This window comes from Silene latifolia, unplaced genomic scaffold (genome assembly GCF_048544455.1).
Source record: "Silene latifolia isolate original U9 population unplaced genomic scaffold, ASM4854445v1 scaffold_194, whole genome shotgun sequence".
NCBI classification, from domain to species: domain Eukaryota; kingdom Viridiplantae; phylum Streptophyta; class Magnoliopsida; order Caryophyllales; family Caryophyllaceae; genus Silene; species Silene latifolia.
The window spans coordinates 73134-91091 of record NW_027413158.1 but is presented as its reverse complement, the minus strand read 5'-3'; the positions used below and the strand labels follow the sequence as shown (position 1 = coordinate 91091).

Genomic DNA, 17958 nt, shown 5'->3' with positions numbered 1-17958 from the left:
CCTCACTAGGTTGTTGGAAGACGTTCTTGAATTTACGACTAAGAGCTAGGGCGACCTCCGGCTCCTCATGAAACTCGACAGTACGAAAATGGAGACGGTGTGAGGGGAGATACAAATAGGTGTGTGAAATCTCTGCATACCAACTCATGTACCCCTCACCATACTCGAAAGGCATAAATGCTTTAGTTGACAGACGCCGTAACGATATGATCGAAGTTGCGATCCCCCATGTCCTATCAGGCTCTTCCCCGAACTGAAGCCTGTAATTCCCGTTCGCCGGGCGAGACTAAAGAGACGGAATCGGCATTGGGTACGAGATAGCCTGACGGTACCCAAACTTACGCATGCACCGATCCGGCTGGTACGACTCTACTATATCAAGATGTCGGATAAAACTCGAGTAAAGCGATACTCTACAAGCTACCTGGGGACGGTTCCTGTAGGGTAACCATCGGACATGCTCCGACCTAAGATCGACCAAACTATGGCGATACATCTGAAAAGTCTGAGAATCGCCCTTAGCCCGAGGCAAGCGGGCCCAAGCCTAGACTAGAGGTCGGTCCTCAAGAAAGAATATGGCGCCGGGACAGAACTTGGGAAAGCACTCGTATATCCATGCCTTGAGTAACGGTAGACACCCACTTACACCAGTACTATCTCGGCGCGATGCTATCCCTAACCGTCGGTACAAGTAAGCCAAACAAGCGGTACCCCAAGCATTAAAATGAACCCGATCAAGACTATCAAACAAGGGAAACAACCGAGCGTTCACCCTATCACCACTCTTATCCATGAAAAGAGTATGACCCAGTAAAATCAAGAGGTAAGCCCGTAACGAGTCATGCTCGATCCCTCGCTGAACAACATTCCTCAACTCTGATGTAAGTAAACCACCATTCTTATAGTGCGGTGGTACAACCTCGGACTCAGGAGCTCCATAAAACCTCGCAATCTTCCCCCTCAGACCACTATCATCAGCCTCAGCCGAACCGTCCACAAACACCCGCTCACCAGTGTCAGGTATCCCAAGAATATGCTGGACATCATGGAGCATGATACTAATCTCTCCAAAAGGCATATGGAAAGTGTTAGTATCCGGGTGCCACCTCTCGATAAAAGCACTAAGGAGGTTATCGTCTAGACCGGTGGTAAAACACTCCCTCAAAATCCCAAGCCCGCTCGCCTGTACCCGAGCGACAACAACCTCGCTGAGATATATCTCCCTAATCTCCCTCCCAGCTTTCGATCTCTCGTAGAGCTTGATCCACGACCTCATATTCTCTGGGTTAGGGTCCAACCAACACTTGAACGCAACGTGTCCACCAAAAATCCTTAAAATGTTAATGTTACTAGGACCACCAGGAACGGGTTCTCTCAGGATCCAAGAAATATCCCTCCTCGGCCTCCTCGACCTATCCGTGATAGATGACGTCTCTCTAACACTCGAATAGCGTCCTCTATCATCCCGGCCAAACCTCTGAGTCAAAAATCTTTGGGATGACGGATTCTCTTGGACCCGACACTCTCCAACATCCTCCTCCTCCGAACCTTCATCCGACGGCTCATCCTCTCTAACATGCCGGTAACTACTGGCAACCTCCCGTGACCTCGCCTCCTCCGAATAACTACGGACGTGACTAGAAGTAAGCATCATAACCATGCGAGACGGCTCTTGGAGTGGCGGTGGCTCTTAGTGGATTTGCTTAACACGCAAACGACGCTTCGACATCGTAACAATCCGCCCATCGGTACGGTCGTGTACGGGTGGCGGAGGCGGAGCTTGCATGATGGCCTCTCCTCTCTCATTTTGATCTCCCATCTGCATTAATAAAATAAAAGTTGTTAGAAATTACACTAATCGACTAGAAAACTTATAAAATAAAAAAAATCGGCAAATAATAGCAAAAAACACGGTTTTTTTAAAAAAATGAACGTATCATGGTCAAAAGTTGACATTCAACAATCGACCATGGATGAAAGTTGAATCTTAACGTTTGACCATGGACGAAAGTCGAAATTCAACAATCGACCATGGATCAAACCAACAGATCCAACGTTTGTCTATGGCCAAATGAGAAAACCCATCGTTCACCATAGGTCAAACGCCTCATTTCCATGTTCACCATGGTTGAAACGTAGGAATTGGACGTTTCTCCATGGATGAAACGTTGAGATATCACGTTCACCATGGTAGAACGTTAGTTTCCCACGTTTCTCCATGGTTGAAACGTCAATTTCCCACGTTTCACCATGGATTCCCCCTTCCCCAATTTTTTCGACTCAAATTCGACACCAACAACAACATTAATCGACATATAATTCAACCTATTTTACACAAACAACTATACAATTACAACTAATTAGCAAGAAATTCACAAGAAAAACAACAATACAATTACAACAATACAATTACAACCTATTTCAAAAACTAATTCAATTAAGTTTAATAAAACCTAAACTAATCAAAATAAATTCAATTAACTAGCCAAATCGAAGCATATAATCAATTAAAACTAAAAAATAAAGTCATATAATCTATTAAAAACAATAAACGATTTAATTTCAATTATAAAGCTAATTTGTTTTAAAAAAATTACTAACCTTATTGATTGGCGGTGGTGGCGGTTTGCGGCAGTGATGATGGCAGTGGCGGTGTGACTGTGGTGGTGGCGACGTGGTGGTAGCCGGATAGGTGGTGGTGATGGTGTTTGAGGTTGGGATTATTTTGGGAATTTTTGAGTTAGAGAGAAAAGAGTAAAGTTAGTGAGATGCGAGAGGCAAAAACGTCTTTCGGAATGAAAACGTCGTCGATGTTTACGAACCGGGATGTAGAACAGTAGTACTTATGAAGTTGCCATTAAAGACTGAATCTCACATGAGACGTTGAAATTCTACTGTCATTCTTGATTCCGGACTAGATTTTGGTCCTGATGTAAAACGGAGTGTTAACTAAAGGGGCCTATTTTTGGTGAAGTATTTTGAGGGATATTTTTGTGTTTTCGAGTCTAATCTGCAACGGAAAATGTTAAGTAAAATGAATATGAATTAACTAAGAGACCTTGCAAGATAACTCAGCTAAAACTGATTTTCTCCAACCAAGACCACACAGGAACAAGGAGTGAAACAAGGGCTATTTTAACCAAGACCACATTGGAACAAGGATGAAATAAGGGCGTCAACCTCGCAAGGAAGAAAAGAATTATTCTAAGAGTTCAAAGTTGAGAAAAGTTCTCGACGCTTAATTTTGTATTTCTAAAAAATTGGATTATTGAAAATGAAATACAAGCTCCCTTATATAAAGGAGGAAATAAACTGAAAATATGACTAAATGCATAACTAAATAACTTTGGAATTCATGAAAAGAACCCTTTATTATTCCCTAGAAAGACTTACTAGAGCTCAATATTACTCCTACGTCATTCTCTCCTTCTTCAAAAGAATTTGTCCTCAAATTTTCATATCCAAGTATGGAGATAAATCACCAACATTGAAAGTAGCACTTACACCGCCATACTCATTAGGAAGTTCAATCTTGTAAACACTATCACCATAGTGCTTAAGCACTCGGAATGGACCATCAGACATTGGCATTAACTTGTTCTTTCGCTTTGATGAAAATCTTTCTTTGCGAAGATGCTGCCAAACAAGATCTCCAACCGTGAATGTTGGCTGTTTTCTATGTTTATTATCCTTCTCCATGTATCTTGCATTAGCCTTCTCAATTTGAGCTTTGATTTACTCACAAGTACGCAGAAATGCAGTCTGCCTTTCCTTAGCTTGAAAACTTACCATCTCCTTCTTTGGAATAAGAATAAGATTAATAGGGAGATAAGGATTTACCCCATAAACGATCTCAAATGGTGCACAACCAATAGTCATATAAGGTGTTCTATTGTCAGCAAATTCAGCATATTCTAACTTCACATCCCAATCCCTGGTGCTCTTACTCACTAACCCTCACAACAAGCTTCCAAGAGTACAGTTTGTCACCTCCTTCTAGCCATTAGTTTCAGGATGGTGAGAAGTACTAAACAACAACTTAGTACCCACCAAACACCACAATGTCTTTCAAAATTAGCTTAAAAACTTAGTGTCTCGATCAGAAACAATAGTTTTTGGAATGCCATGTAAACGAACAATTTCCTTGTAATACATTTATGTATTATAAGTCATAAAACGCATCCTCATTTGGCTATAAATTAATGCTCAAAATATGTAATACATTTATACATATCCGTGCAATTTGCACGGGTTCTCTAATTTCCTTGATGCATTCCTTCCATGGAATAGGAATAAAATGAATGCTCAAAAGTCATATAACATTTATACATATTTATTTATATATTAAATTTGGTAATAATAAAAAAAAAAGTCAAAAGTCATAAAACACATCCTCATTTGGCTATAAATGTTTAATGGAAGGCAACATTTGTGAGCCGAAATTCAAGCGAATATTTTTTTACCCCCATCGCCAAAAGAATTATATGTGTGTGTGTGTGTGTGTGTGTGTGTGTGTGTGTGTGTGTGTGTGTGTGTGTGTGTGTGTGTGTGTGTGTGTGTGTGTGTGTGTGTGTGTGTGTGTGTGTGTGTGTGTGTGTGTGTCAATAATCTTTCTTATCATTGTATCAACATCAAGGTAAGTGTACTAAGGTTTTAAATTAATAACTAGGTTTGTGACCCGTGAATTTTACGGGTTTATCTGTTTTAGTTTTGATATTTTTATCGTATTGTTAATATTTGTTCGAGCAATTAATTGTTGATCTATTTAAAAATATACAGTCTTGAAATGCATAGAAATTAGTTAGTTAATACCTTATTTCTTTGACAACTTTGATTTATTTTTTTAAATCGAATCCTGCAAGTGATAATGTGGTAGCTACTAATTTTGAGAAACTTAACAACAGAGAAATGACAAAGACGACTCATTATATATACGTGTGTTTTACTCCGCAATATAATAAAGTGTGTTTTTTAAATATTAAAGTTGAAACCATCCGTATATAATAAATTCCGTATGGAAAAATCTTCAATGACGCCTTATAAGGTTGTAAACTCAATACCTCAGTATAGTCATCTCCAAATTATTTCCATACCTCTCCATCAACCCTCCCATAGAAATATCTTTGAAGTCTTATCACCACGTGCATGCTTCAAATATTATTTACATCCGAAAAATATTTATTATATCGATAGAAAAATATTAGATACGATTCAACGGTATGGTCGGTATCTACTCCATGTATTACGAATTAAATTTTCATTTCAATTGCTCAATAATCTAAAAAACTATATTCCCTAAATTCGAATTCCACAAGATTCATAAAATTTTTTAAGTTCCTTATTACTATTTCAAGAATTTTATCCATCTCTTGTTATACTTATGTCCACGATCCTATATAAAAATAAAAATAGTATTAAAGACTATAAAATAATATATTCCGGTTTCGAAAAAAAAAACACATAAACTTAAAAATATACGGATTAGAATTTAGAAACCATACTATTTAATATTTATCTGAAGGTTCACTTTCGCTTCCTTTTAGTACGCTTCCTTTTAGTACATGCCTTGATAATAGTTCATATGAAATGAAAAAGAAAAATATATGTTAGAGATGATTATACTCATGAATACAAAAATACAAATTCCAATAGGTTGGTCGGGAAAGCATAATAGTAAAATTACACAACAATATACGCTTAATAACAAATTTAAAGAAATATTATAAGATCTCCATTTTGAGATCAACGATCATCTTATAATGGTTAAAAAAGCATAAACCCTTAAAAAAGTAAAGTAAATTTTATAGAAAAACAATTAAAAAGTGGGACTTGGAGAAAACTTAAATTGGAAGAGGAAATGATATAATTAAATGATTAATTATTGTCATGATGGTTCAAAAAGTAAATTGTGAAATTTTAAAGATTTTTCAATCAATTATTTGTACTTATTTATTTACCATTAATTATGAGAGTAGGTGTCTTTTTTTTTTTTTTTTTTTGAGAGTAAGTTTTATGTATTATTTCTGTTTTGACAAAAAAAAAAAAACACATAAACTTAAAAACATACAAAGTAGAATTTAGAAATCATACTATTTTATATTTACCCGAAGGTTCACTTTAGTTTTCTTTTATTACATGCACTGATAATAGTTCATATAAAATGAAAAAGAAAAATATATGTTAGAGATGATTATACTCGCGAATACAAAAATACAAATTCAAATAATTGATCAGGAAAGTATAATAGTAAAATTACACCACAATATACGTTTAATAACAAATTAAAAGAAATATTATAAGACTTCTATTTTGAGATCAACAATCATCCATTACTTATCAGTTTCTACCTTACGTTTTTTTACCTTTAATTTTACCTCAGTTTCGTGCCTTTTGTATTTCTTCCCTCTTCATATTACCCACGCGATGGTTTGCCTTATCTGCATTCACATACGTTTCATGGTGCTTTAAAGTTATATAAAAAATACATTGATCAAAAGATAAAACATCAACCTGGCAAAAACTTGACAAACAAATCAAAACATTGTCACATGTAGGTCACTTAAATTAAACCAACTGAAAAATATGAATTCAAATATAAATCAAATGATTCATAAAACCAACAACATAACAAATTAAAATATACTTTATTGGACACAACAACAACAACAATACTCAACAATAATACTCAATATAATCAAATAAATAAATTAAACCATAAAATACAATCCACAACTTCGAAACTCATGACAAATGGGCATATTTTAAATAAATAAAGTGAATATAAAATATTATAGGTATTGTAGGTTTTATAGTCATTACACAACCATAAATTCCCATATTTTAATTTATTTTCTGGTATTATTAAATTATATAATTGATTGCCGAGGACCTCAAGAGATGAATTAAATAGGACAAAATATTAATGAAAATTATGGGTGTGGAGTAATATAAGGAGTTTTAATAAAATTACTAACATATTATATTACAAAATTTATTAAATAGGGAAAACTTTTAATTAATTTGGTGTGTGTTAAGTGTTATGAAGAGTTTTAATCAATTTATTACCATGTTTAATTAAAAAAAAATTAAATAGGAAAATGTTAATAATGGTGGGTGTTCAGTAATATGAAGAGGTTTAATTAATTTATTAACAGGTTTTATTACAAAATTTTTAAAAACAATGAATTAAATAGAAAAATGTTAATAATGGTGAGTGTTTAGTAATATGAAGAAGTTTAATTAATTCCTTAACATGTTTTATTAAAAAAATTTCAATTATAATTATAAATTATGAAATTTATTAACATATTTTATTACAAAAATTTCAATTAAAATGTCAATATTAATTATAAATTATGAAATTTGATGTAAATTTGTAAGGGTTATATAAATTTTGGAAGATAATATATTTAATATACAAAATTAATTTAAGAATAATGATAATATCCTTTCATATTATAAATATAAGTGAATTAAATTAATTTATAGATAAATGATTTAAATTAATATCATGTAATAATAAATTGATAATCCATGTCACATTAATTCGCCATGTCAAATTAAAAATATGCAACAACACATTTAAATATGCCACGTCATATTAAATTTTAATCTAGGAGGCTTTTTGGATCCTACGTGGCTTTGTCTAGGCGGCGTTTATTTGTCATTTTAGGGTAGCCTTTTAATTATATTTTATAGATTTATTTATTTATTTTTAAGTTCCATTGGTTATGAAGTAATCTTCACATTTTTAACCTTCACATATATGTTGTTTTGTTCTCATTTAGGGGCTATCAAGATTTGTGGAGTTGTGCTATTCATAGGTAAATATACTTACATCTTTATGATTCAATACCCTATTTCTTACATTATTTAAGGGAAAACTTAAATTAATAACGATAAGGTTAATATTACATAAATCAAATTCCACTATTTTGTTTATTCTTAATCACTCAGTGGATTTTTTTAGGGATAGTTCATTGGAGAAAGAAAACTATTTGAAGAAGATAAATATTAGAATTGCTTAAACAAATATTCCCTCCATTCCACTCAATATTATGTTATAAATTAACTACGAAATTGACTACATGAATGTGAATGACTAATTCTTTCTAGGTTCATAAATAAAATTTAGTATTTCAGAAACTTTCAAATGTATGTTTTATTTGGGTATGTGTTTTTTTATTCATCATTTTTTCTTTGAAAAATAGCTCTCATAGAATGAAATTGGAGTTGCGAGGATCTCAATCTTATTAACAAGTTGGACAAAAAAAAATTCTATTGACATAGATAATGACTAAATGTTAATTATTATCTAATATTTATGCGTACATGTCATATTATCTAATGCATATGTCTTATAACACATAAGAGATTGCATGTAGTAGGTCATTATTTAACTCATTTTATCATTTATGCAAAAATATAAAATTTAGAATTTTTGACAAATTGGTATAGATGATATAGTAAGACTAGCATTTATTAAGGTTCATAACTATGCTACTATATGGTTTATGACAATTAAAATATTGAGAAGATAAAAAACCTTATAATTCTATATGTTTTAAGCTCCTGACATTGTGAGATTTATTAATCGCAAAAAAAGAAGGAAAAAAAGAGAAATAATTCAACATTATGCATTAATTTGCTCTTTCGTCTTTACTTACTAACTTTATTTGCCGGAAGACAAAACGACGTTCAAACTTTTACATAGAAAATTTAGTACAAAATCTACAAAATCTAATAAAAAAGCAACCTTAAGCATTCAATTTTTTTTACACAGTGTCATGAATTACTGGACTCATTGAAAGGTAAATTTTTTAAAAACCACATGTTTTTAGTATACTAATCAAAATAACAACTAAAATACAATATATAAATTTGAAAATAAATCAAAATTGTGAAAGAAATAAAGCATTAACCAACTAATTTTTATGTATTTCAAGACTATATTTTTTAAATGGATCAACTAATTGCTCAGACAAATATAAACAATACGATAAAAAATAAGAAAACTAAAACAGATAAACCCGTGGATCTCACGGGTCACAAACCTAGTTACATATTATTAGTAGTATCATACAATTATACTTCTGTCACCAATCCCATATCACACGCCTCACACGTGCCACACGTGAGCTCCAACTATTCCCGTCTCAATATTATTTAATTATTTTATTTCCGTCTTACAACTTAATTCTCCAATTTATTTCATTTTTAAATACCATTTAAAACTCATTTTAATATAATTCTACCGTCTTAAATATGGGGTATTACAGTCTTCCCTCCTTAAAAAGAACTTCGTCCCCGAAATTCACCCAAAACATCCAAATAACCGAAATAATAACTCAAATTAATTCAAATTAAATTCCTTATGAGATACTTTTATTATTGAATTATCATAAAAATGTCAGAAAATAGGAGATGTTACATCCTATCCCCCTAAAAAAAGGGTTACGTCCCCGTAACCAACTTACTTCAACAAAAAGATCAGGATACTTGTCCTGCATTGCAGTTTCAGCTTTCCATGTAGATTCTTCCACCTTATGATTAGACCTTAAAACTTTCACCAACGCTGTCTCACCATTACGAGTTGATGTGTTCATTTTATATATATTTTTACCCCTCATTTTAGCTCGTTTTTGAGTGCATATCATACTTTAATTAGTATATTTGTGAGCTAATCTTGTGTTCTAGATGTATTGTTTGTATTTGTTACATTTTGTAGGAATCTAAGCAATTAGAGGCTTTTTCCTATCACATTAGCAAGCACCAAGTTCACTAAGCTAAGTGGAAACAAGATGGACCAAGTATGACAATGGAAGATGTGTTTCCAAGCCCAAGCAAGAGTGTATGAGATAATGCAAAATGATCTTACAAAAGAGCCCAAAAGAAGTCCAAATTTATGAAGAGAATTCCAAGCTTAGGATACTTCTTTGGATGCTCTTAGGAAGAATTATGAAGCATTAACCGGAGGCATTAAGGGGCATTTATCGCATACTTAGGATTCCTTTGGAATTTAAGCAAGAAGTTAAGAGGAAATAGCCGGAAACCCACGCCCCCGATTGGGGCTGGCAACCCCGATCGGGGTTGACCCCCTCTTTGGATTGTACATTATGCCCCTATTTTCTTATAAATAGGGGCCTTAATCTGTCATTAGGGATATCTTCGGGACATCTTCTTTACGCATTTCATACACTATTTCACTCTCTAGCCTTAAGCAAAATTCTCTCTTAGTTTTCATTTGTAGTTTCAATATTGTTAAGAATTTGGTTATTTATTCAAGCTTTTGGTTCTCTTATGTTCTTCTTTGCAAGTTTCTAATTCAAGTTCCATTTCCATTACGGTAATTCTAATTCTATTTTACTAGTTTACATTTCTATTATATAGTTTTATCATTAGTACTTTTATTATTTCACATAGTTTGTCATTACATTTTATGATTCAACACTTAGTTCATATAATTTCTATAAGCATGTCTAACATTTCATACAATATAGTTTGTAGTTTACATTTAGTCATGAGTAGCTAAATTTCCTTAGTCTAGGGACTAGGGAAGCCATGCAAAATCTAATATATGTAAAATGATAAATTAGGTTGATATAATACTGCCTAATTGTTTCTATCACATGTTTGCATCGTCACGTTTAATCTTGTTTAGTGGCCATAATCATTGATTAAGTTTGTTAATTCGTTCTATAAGTCAAGAGGCACGGAATCGGATTAGACTAAGCATGTTTAGTAGGACGACCTAGTCATAAACGAGAGTTTCTCTAGGACCCGGTCTATGGTTGACACTAATATCGTGAGGTGGGTGTCTTTAATCCTAAACAATTGACAATGTTATTATTTCCGAGTTTAGCATGAATATATATTTACATTTGCATGTGTGACCCGACTCCCCTAGACCCCTTTAATCATATAGTTTACATCACTTTATATTTGCTAATCATCAAACCAACCAACAAACCAAACAAAACGTAATCGACCTTGATAGAAATCTTTCCATAGCATTTCATAGCGCAATTCCCATATCCTTGTGTTCGACCTCTATTACAACATTAATTTATGTCTAGAGAAATTATCTTTGCATAGGTCTGCGATAGCCTATCAAATTTTGGCACCGTTGCCGGGGAGCACGATTTTATTGCATATTGATTTGTCGATTTTTGTCTTGTTTTCTTTTGTCTTAAGGAACACTTGTTCCTTGAGACCGTTACTTATCATTTTCTAGAGATTGTTGTCTTATGCCCAGGTCTTCTCGTAGTGGAGATTTTCTTTCACCGGATTCCGAGCCCGAGAAAAACCTTTAGGAGAAGACGACGTTTTTGGAAAGAAGTGAAAGAAGCCGCTTCTCCCGTGCAAGTTAAAAGTTCTAGAAAGTCTTACTTGGATGATCTAAAAGCTCTTGAAGAGGAGGAGGAGGTTTCTAGTTCATCATCTCCACCACCACCACCACCACCACCACCACCATCTACAACTAAAAAGATGGTGAAACTTTCCGATCACTCAAAGCCCACCGCGGCCATGCTTCCGGCCGGTATTATAACTACTCAAATTACCGCGCCGAAATTCGAAATCAAACCGGCTTTCATTAGCCCTGTGGAGAGGAAGCAATTTGGGGGAAGTCCTTTGGAGGATCCCAATTTTCATGTGCAAAACTTCTGCAATTATTGCTCCATGATTCGGCAAACGGGCGTCACTCAAGCCCAAATTAGGGAAATACTTTTCCCTTTCTCTTTGAAGGACAAGGCAAAACTATGGATTAATAGCCTTGATCGCACCGCCATGAGAATAACAAATTGGGAGACATTGGCTCTTGCTTTCTATCAAAAGTTTTTTCCACCGGAGAAAACTCAAACCTTAAGGAGCCAAATCACCGGATTCTGTCAACAAGCTCTTGAGAGCTTATATGAGGCTTGGGAGAGGTACAAGGAGTTGCAAAGGCAATGCTCACATCATGGGTTGGATGCTTGGTTTCTAGCTATAACATTCTAATATGGATGTTGTGCCGAGTCCCGAAGGATTCTTGATTCCGCCAACAATGGGCGGTTTGATCAAATTTACACCGATATTGCTCATGCCATGATCCAATCTATCGCTATACATGACGCGCAATATGTCAATTCCCGAAGTGTGACACTCAAAGGTAAATAAGAATCCTCCGACAATCCCGTCTTATTAGCTCAAATTGCCTTACTCCAACAACAATTGGCGGAACGAGATGCTAGAGATTCTCTTCAACAACTCAATGACGTGTCCTCTACTAGTCAAATCATTGTTTGTGACGATTGTGGAGGTGCGAGTCATTACACCGCTCATTGCCAAGCTACTATTGAGGAGGTAAATGCTTTTCAAGCTTTTAGACAAATTTCTTATCCACCGGGTACTTTTTCCAATACTTATAACCCGAATTCAAAATTTCATCTGAACTTGTCTTATACAAGAAACAATGTGCTTAACCCTCAACCACAACAAAATTTTGTGCCCCAACCACAAAATAACTTTGTCCCTCAAAAACAAAAGTATAATCACCCATCGGGTTATCAAAACCAATAACAAAGACCACCTCAACAAATTTAGCAACAAAATCAAGGGCCACCACCTCAAAATGGCCAACAAAACAACCATGGAGGAGGTAAATTTGAGGCCTTGGTAATGCAAATGGCTAAGACCCAATCGAAAATGTTGGCTCAACTACAAAAGAGTGACCAATCTCACAATGCCGCAATCAAGATGTTAGAGCAACAAATGGCTCAACTAGCCTCATCAAGCTCTCAAAGAAAAACGGGTCAATTACCACCCCAAGGTGATCAACCACGTGCGACAGTTAATTCTATTTCCTTGAGAAGTGGTACAAGCTATTGATGCGTGCCATTTATATGATGTTTTACATCTCTTTTTACACGCATTTCAGAGCTCAATTGTGCCATATATGCCCATATTTCTCTATTTTCCTCTACTTTCGTGCTTTTATACTTTATTGCGAAATGTGGAGAATTTAGCGAAATCAAGCCAAATCTGTTCCCGAGTAAGCTGCATTGCAAATGACGTAAAGGAACTGCTTAAGGAACAAGCTTGGTGCGCGATCCAAGGGCCAAAGGACAAATCCACGAGCTTAAAGAAGTCAAGTAGCAGCTTAGCCAGTCGATCGACTAGTCCAATCAGTCGATCGACCAAGGCTCGGTTCCCGAAGCTCTTGTTTGCGACATTCGATCGATCGACCACCTCTTGATCGATCGACCGGACTTCGATTCCAGACGAGATTTAGAAAGCCTGTGAAGTTTTAGGTTTTGGAACAAGTTGTTGCGTTAATTCCTATATAACGTAACAGCAGCATATCGAATAAGGATCGAATTTTTATCGGAGAACACATTAAGTTTCACAACACGATACAGTGCTTTAAGTTCTAGTTTATTTCGAGTTAGGGTTTTTATATCGACTTTTGCATCGGATCTTTCAGTTCTTAATCTTAATCTTCCTTTGAAATTTGGTATTCATTCGCTTTATTTCCGTTTCTTCTTGTTATTAGTATAGATTTGTTAGTTAGCATTCCCGAAAGCCAATTATCGTTTCATTATTATTGTTATTTACATCAAACATGAATTCCATAATTGTCTTTAGTCTTATTGTTGTTTTTACCTTCGTCATGAGTAGCTAAACCTATAGTGCTAGGATGTAGGCGATTTATGGCTAGGCGGCAATAGGTTAGACACGGACTGAACCCGCGTGTCAGTCGATCGACTGACATAGTTGGTCGATCGACTGACCTTGTAAGGTTACCCTCGTTTTAATTGCTTTTAAACTTGTATTTAACGAATCGAATGCATGCGACCTGTTAGATACCTCTTTTGTGACTGACCCATTAGACCGAAAGGTAGGGTAGGTTGCTTGACCGTCAATTAATTCGACTAAACTGTGCTAAGATCGAAAGATAGGTATAGTTTAGGCCATTAGTCGCTTTTCAGGACGAAAGTTAGTATTAGTGACATTAGGGACCTTTAGCGAGATCGAGAGATGCTAATTGTTAGGAGTGGACCGAGAGGACCTCTTATTTCCCGCCTTACTTGTGTTTATTTCAGACCGACCTAGTTTGCTGCCGCCGAAGCTGTAATGACCCGAATATCCTAGTACCTTTCTTCTATCTGTTTAAATCGTATTTTTAGTTTATTATCTTTGTTTGCTTTAGACTTAGACCAACTCAATTCAACCCCCATAATAGTTACCTTAGACTGATCATAGAACAACTAGAATTTACAACTGCCTCCTTGTGGATCGACCCTGTTACCACTAGCCTAGGTTAGTCTTAATAGGAGTTTATAAATTTTATCTTTGGTACTCACAACGACGGGTATCAAATTTTGGCGCCGTTGCCGGGGAGGCAATAGTCCTAATTTTAGTTGTTTCTATTTTTAGTCTGTTTTTCGCCTCAAGGGAAGACTGAGTACCTTGAGGCTGTTCTCATCTCCTTCTTTAGTGTTGTCTATTTGCAGTACTTCAGGAGAGTCCACTCATGTTCCATTCTTTGGAGCAGCAGATGGAGATTTGTGGGAGATGTGGCGCTGAGGGGCATGATTCTGCTATATGCCGAGCAGATATGAACCAAGTCTATGCTTACTGGCATTATAAACAAGGTCATTATGTGCCACCACATCCGTGCTATCAACAAGGCTTCCAAGAGCCTTCATATTCCTTTGCACCGTCTCAGCAAGACCCTAATCCTTCTGAAGAGAGTGCAGAAATGAAGTCTATGATGGAGATGCTTAAACTCCAAATGCAAGAAATGGTGAACAGAGAAGCTTCTTTCAAAAGACTTGAGCTTCTCTTGGCTCAAGTAGCTGCCGAGCATAACGATGATGTGTATGACTCGGAGGATGATGATTTGGAGGAAGATGAAGCGTCAATTGAAGACTTCAATGATGTGCCACATGAAGAATTCGATCAAGCAGATTTGTGTGGTCGAACGAATGACATTGCAGAAGGAAAAGCGGTCGATCGACTGGAACCAATGTGGTCGATCGACCGATTATCTTTGGAGGAGGAAACTACTCGATCGAGTAGTGACGTTGTTCGATTGACCCCTGCAGCCTTGGGAATTGTTAAATCGTCACCAACGCCTATTCCGGATGACGATGAGAAGGTAAATGAAGACCACTCTTATCCGATTAGAGGTAATTCCACTCCTTTAGTCGATTATGTATACCTTCTTATTCCTTCTGTTGAACCATGTGCTGTTATAGAATTGACGCCTCCGTCCCAGTTTGGGAACAAATTGGAGGAACATCGCTTTGTTTCTCTTTCTACAGGTCTTGGCAAGTTCAAAGACCCCGGAAGTGAGTTGGGTGTTCCTAGCACGAAGTCAGCGCTGCCGGATATATGATCCAGGAGGAGGTCCTGATGAGGATATGCCGTCTAAGAAGAAGTCAGGCGCTAAGGTGAAAGATTGGGATCCGATCTTTGCGAGACGTTGTTGTTCTTCCGTTGCCACGTTGTGGAGGCCGGGAGAAGATTTCACAGTTTCTGAAGCCACTGCGTTCAGTCAGAAGCCTAGTAGAGGGCCATACCATGGCCGTTTTATTAGCTGATCACAAGTTTTATCAAAAAAACCTTTATTTATTTGCTTTTGTTAAACTTTCTTTTTATTGCTTTTGTGTGCGCGAAACTTCGCTTTTATTTCGTTTGCTTAGGATTTTTATTTGCTTTAGACTTTGCTTTGGGTTTTGCGCAATTTTGGGCGCGTACTATTGTGCATTTGCAGGTATTAGAGCTTATTAGCTCGAATCATTGAGCAATTACGAAGAAATAAGACACTGCAGCAGTGTTTTCAGTCGATCGACTGGTTTCAGTGGTCGATCGACTGGGTTGCGGGTTACAGGAGCTACTGTTCAAGATCATCTGGTCGATCGATCGCCCCGTAGGTCGATCGACGATTCTTCTTCTTTGCTATGTTCATTCACGACCTTTCCCCTGTTTGTGTTTGGTCGATATGCGGACCTACGGGAGTTTTCTACTCCACTTCATTTCCGTCATATTGTCTATTTCTTTTATTGCTTCATTTTTGCACAATATTTACGTTCCAAAATTGTTTCTCTCAGTCTTATGCGTGGTACTTTCTGTCTTTCAGGCACTCTTGTCGGTAGCAGCACTGCTGCTCACTGAAACCTCCTAGCTCACGGGTTTGGGAGGTTTCCTTTCTTTCGCTTAGAGTCTTGTGAGTTCCCAAGTTATCCCTTTATGTCATTATGTTTTTATTTCCCTTTTTCTAGCAAATTCCCGTTTTCCATTTTTCTTCATTACATGATTTTGCACAATGGGGACATTGTGCGATTTGGTTTGGGGAAGGGTTTTGCGTCGCATATCATTTGCTTGCATTCACGTTTACATTCTGTTTTGCATTGTTCATTTCACATATATACAAAAATCAAAAAAAAAATTGATTGAATAATTTCAAAAATTTCCATAAAATGCACGTTTATTTTAGCATATAGGTCGAGTCGGAACGGTAGTATTTCTATGATGATTTAGCATTTGCATCTGTTTTGCCTGAGCCTTGCTTGACTTACATGTTATTAGTAGAATCGTTAGTGCATATCTACGAGTTTTCGTTAAATTATTTGCTTGAGCACGAGACTTGACTTTAATAATTGGCAAGCTACATCATATATTCTGAGTTTTTAGAGCTTATAACTGGTGTCATTCATGACCAGTTCATCTAGGAATGTGAGTAGTACTCCTTATGAGACATGTTTCCTTAATTTGCATGATTATGAATTTGATCTACTTAATACCTGTATGCATTCGGTTTGTGGTTAGTTGACACATGTGGTAGAGGTCCCCTTTTCTCATTTTACCCATAAGCTCCACATCTGCCAAAAATATCCTTTTTGTCCTATTTTCTACATCCTACATTTAGCCTGTCCTTTGTCAAGCTAGTAGTCTGTGTTCTTGGGATTGTTACTCAATTTTTGGTGGTACATGCTCATGTTTGAGATATCGTTGGGAGAATGAAATAAAGGAGGAAAGAAAAGAGAAAAAAAATGAAAAAAGATTCGAAAAAGAAGAAAAAAAGAGGTTCCGTACTGTGTAAGCAGTCGATCGACTGCCACCTTTAGTCGATCGACTGAGATTCGTGAAAGAAAGAAAAAAGTCAATTCGCATGATTTAATCCTTAGCCTTTGGCGATTTTTGCTCCCATGTTTCATTTATTTCTTATGGGGAGTTTATTGATTTAATAGTTTGGAGATTGTGAGTTTTGTGCTTGCTATAGCACCGTTTCGTTTGATTATGAGAAAGAAGTTGGATGTTGTCCTTTGGTTCCGTTTTGGTACTAGCTTGATCATCTGTACCTCCACTTTACCATAAAATGTTTTGCCTCTTCTTACCCATACCTCACATTTCCATAATTACACCTCGGCATGTGTCAATGGTCATCTGTTTGGTTGGAATGCGTATGTACGGTCATAGAGGTCATTTTCATATTTTATTGCTGGCATGTCTTCATAGGTCGTAGTTAGGTGAGAGTCACTACAAAATTAATTCTTTCTATCTTACAAATATATCACCTGTGCTTGATTGAGTGATTTGAGCGACCCGCGAGAGTCCAATTTGATAAGTCTCTATAGTCAACGATTCAAATAGCTTTTGACGACTTTGTAATTCGTTTGCATGATTCACATTACTAGTTGATTGTTGGTTGTGCATGAAATTGGTTTAGGCCTTACAGTTTGCATTTCGCTCTGAGTTTGAACTCGTTCCATTAGGTCATTAGATCGAGTCTAGTTCTTGCTTGGGGACAAGCAAGGTTTGGTTTGGGGAGATTTGATGCGTGCCATTTATATGATGTTTTACATCTCTTTTTACACGCATTTCAGAGCTCAATTGTGCCATATATGCCCATATTTCTCTATTTTCCTCTACTTTCGTGCTTTTATACTTTATTGCAGAAATGTGGAGAATTTA

The 17958-nt window shown here is 36.0% G+C and overlaps 1 non-coding gene across 1 annotated transcript; it reads right to left on the bottom strand.

The window, feature by feature from the left end:
- Window positions 1–11858: 11858 nt before the first annotated feature.
- On the bottom strand, window positions 11859–11966 carry LOC141638189 (small nucleolar RNA R71). Its single transcript, XR_012542037.1, has one exon. It is a non-coding gene; the product is annotated as a small nucleolar RNA R71 (small nucleolar RNA).
- Between the last annotated feature and the right edge of the window lie 5992 nt (window positions 11967–17958).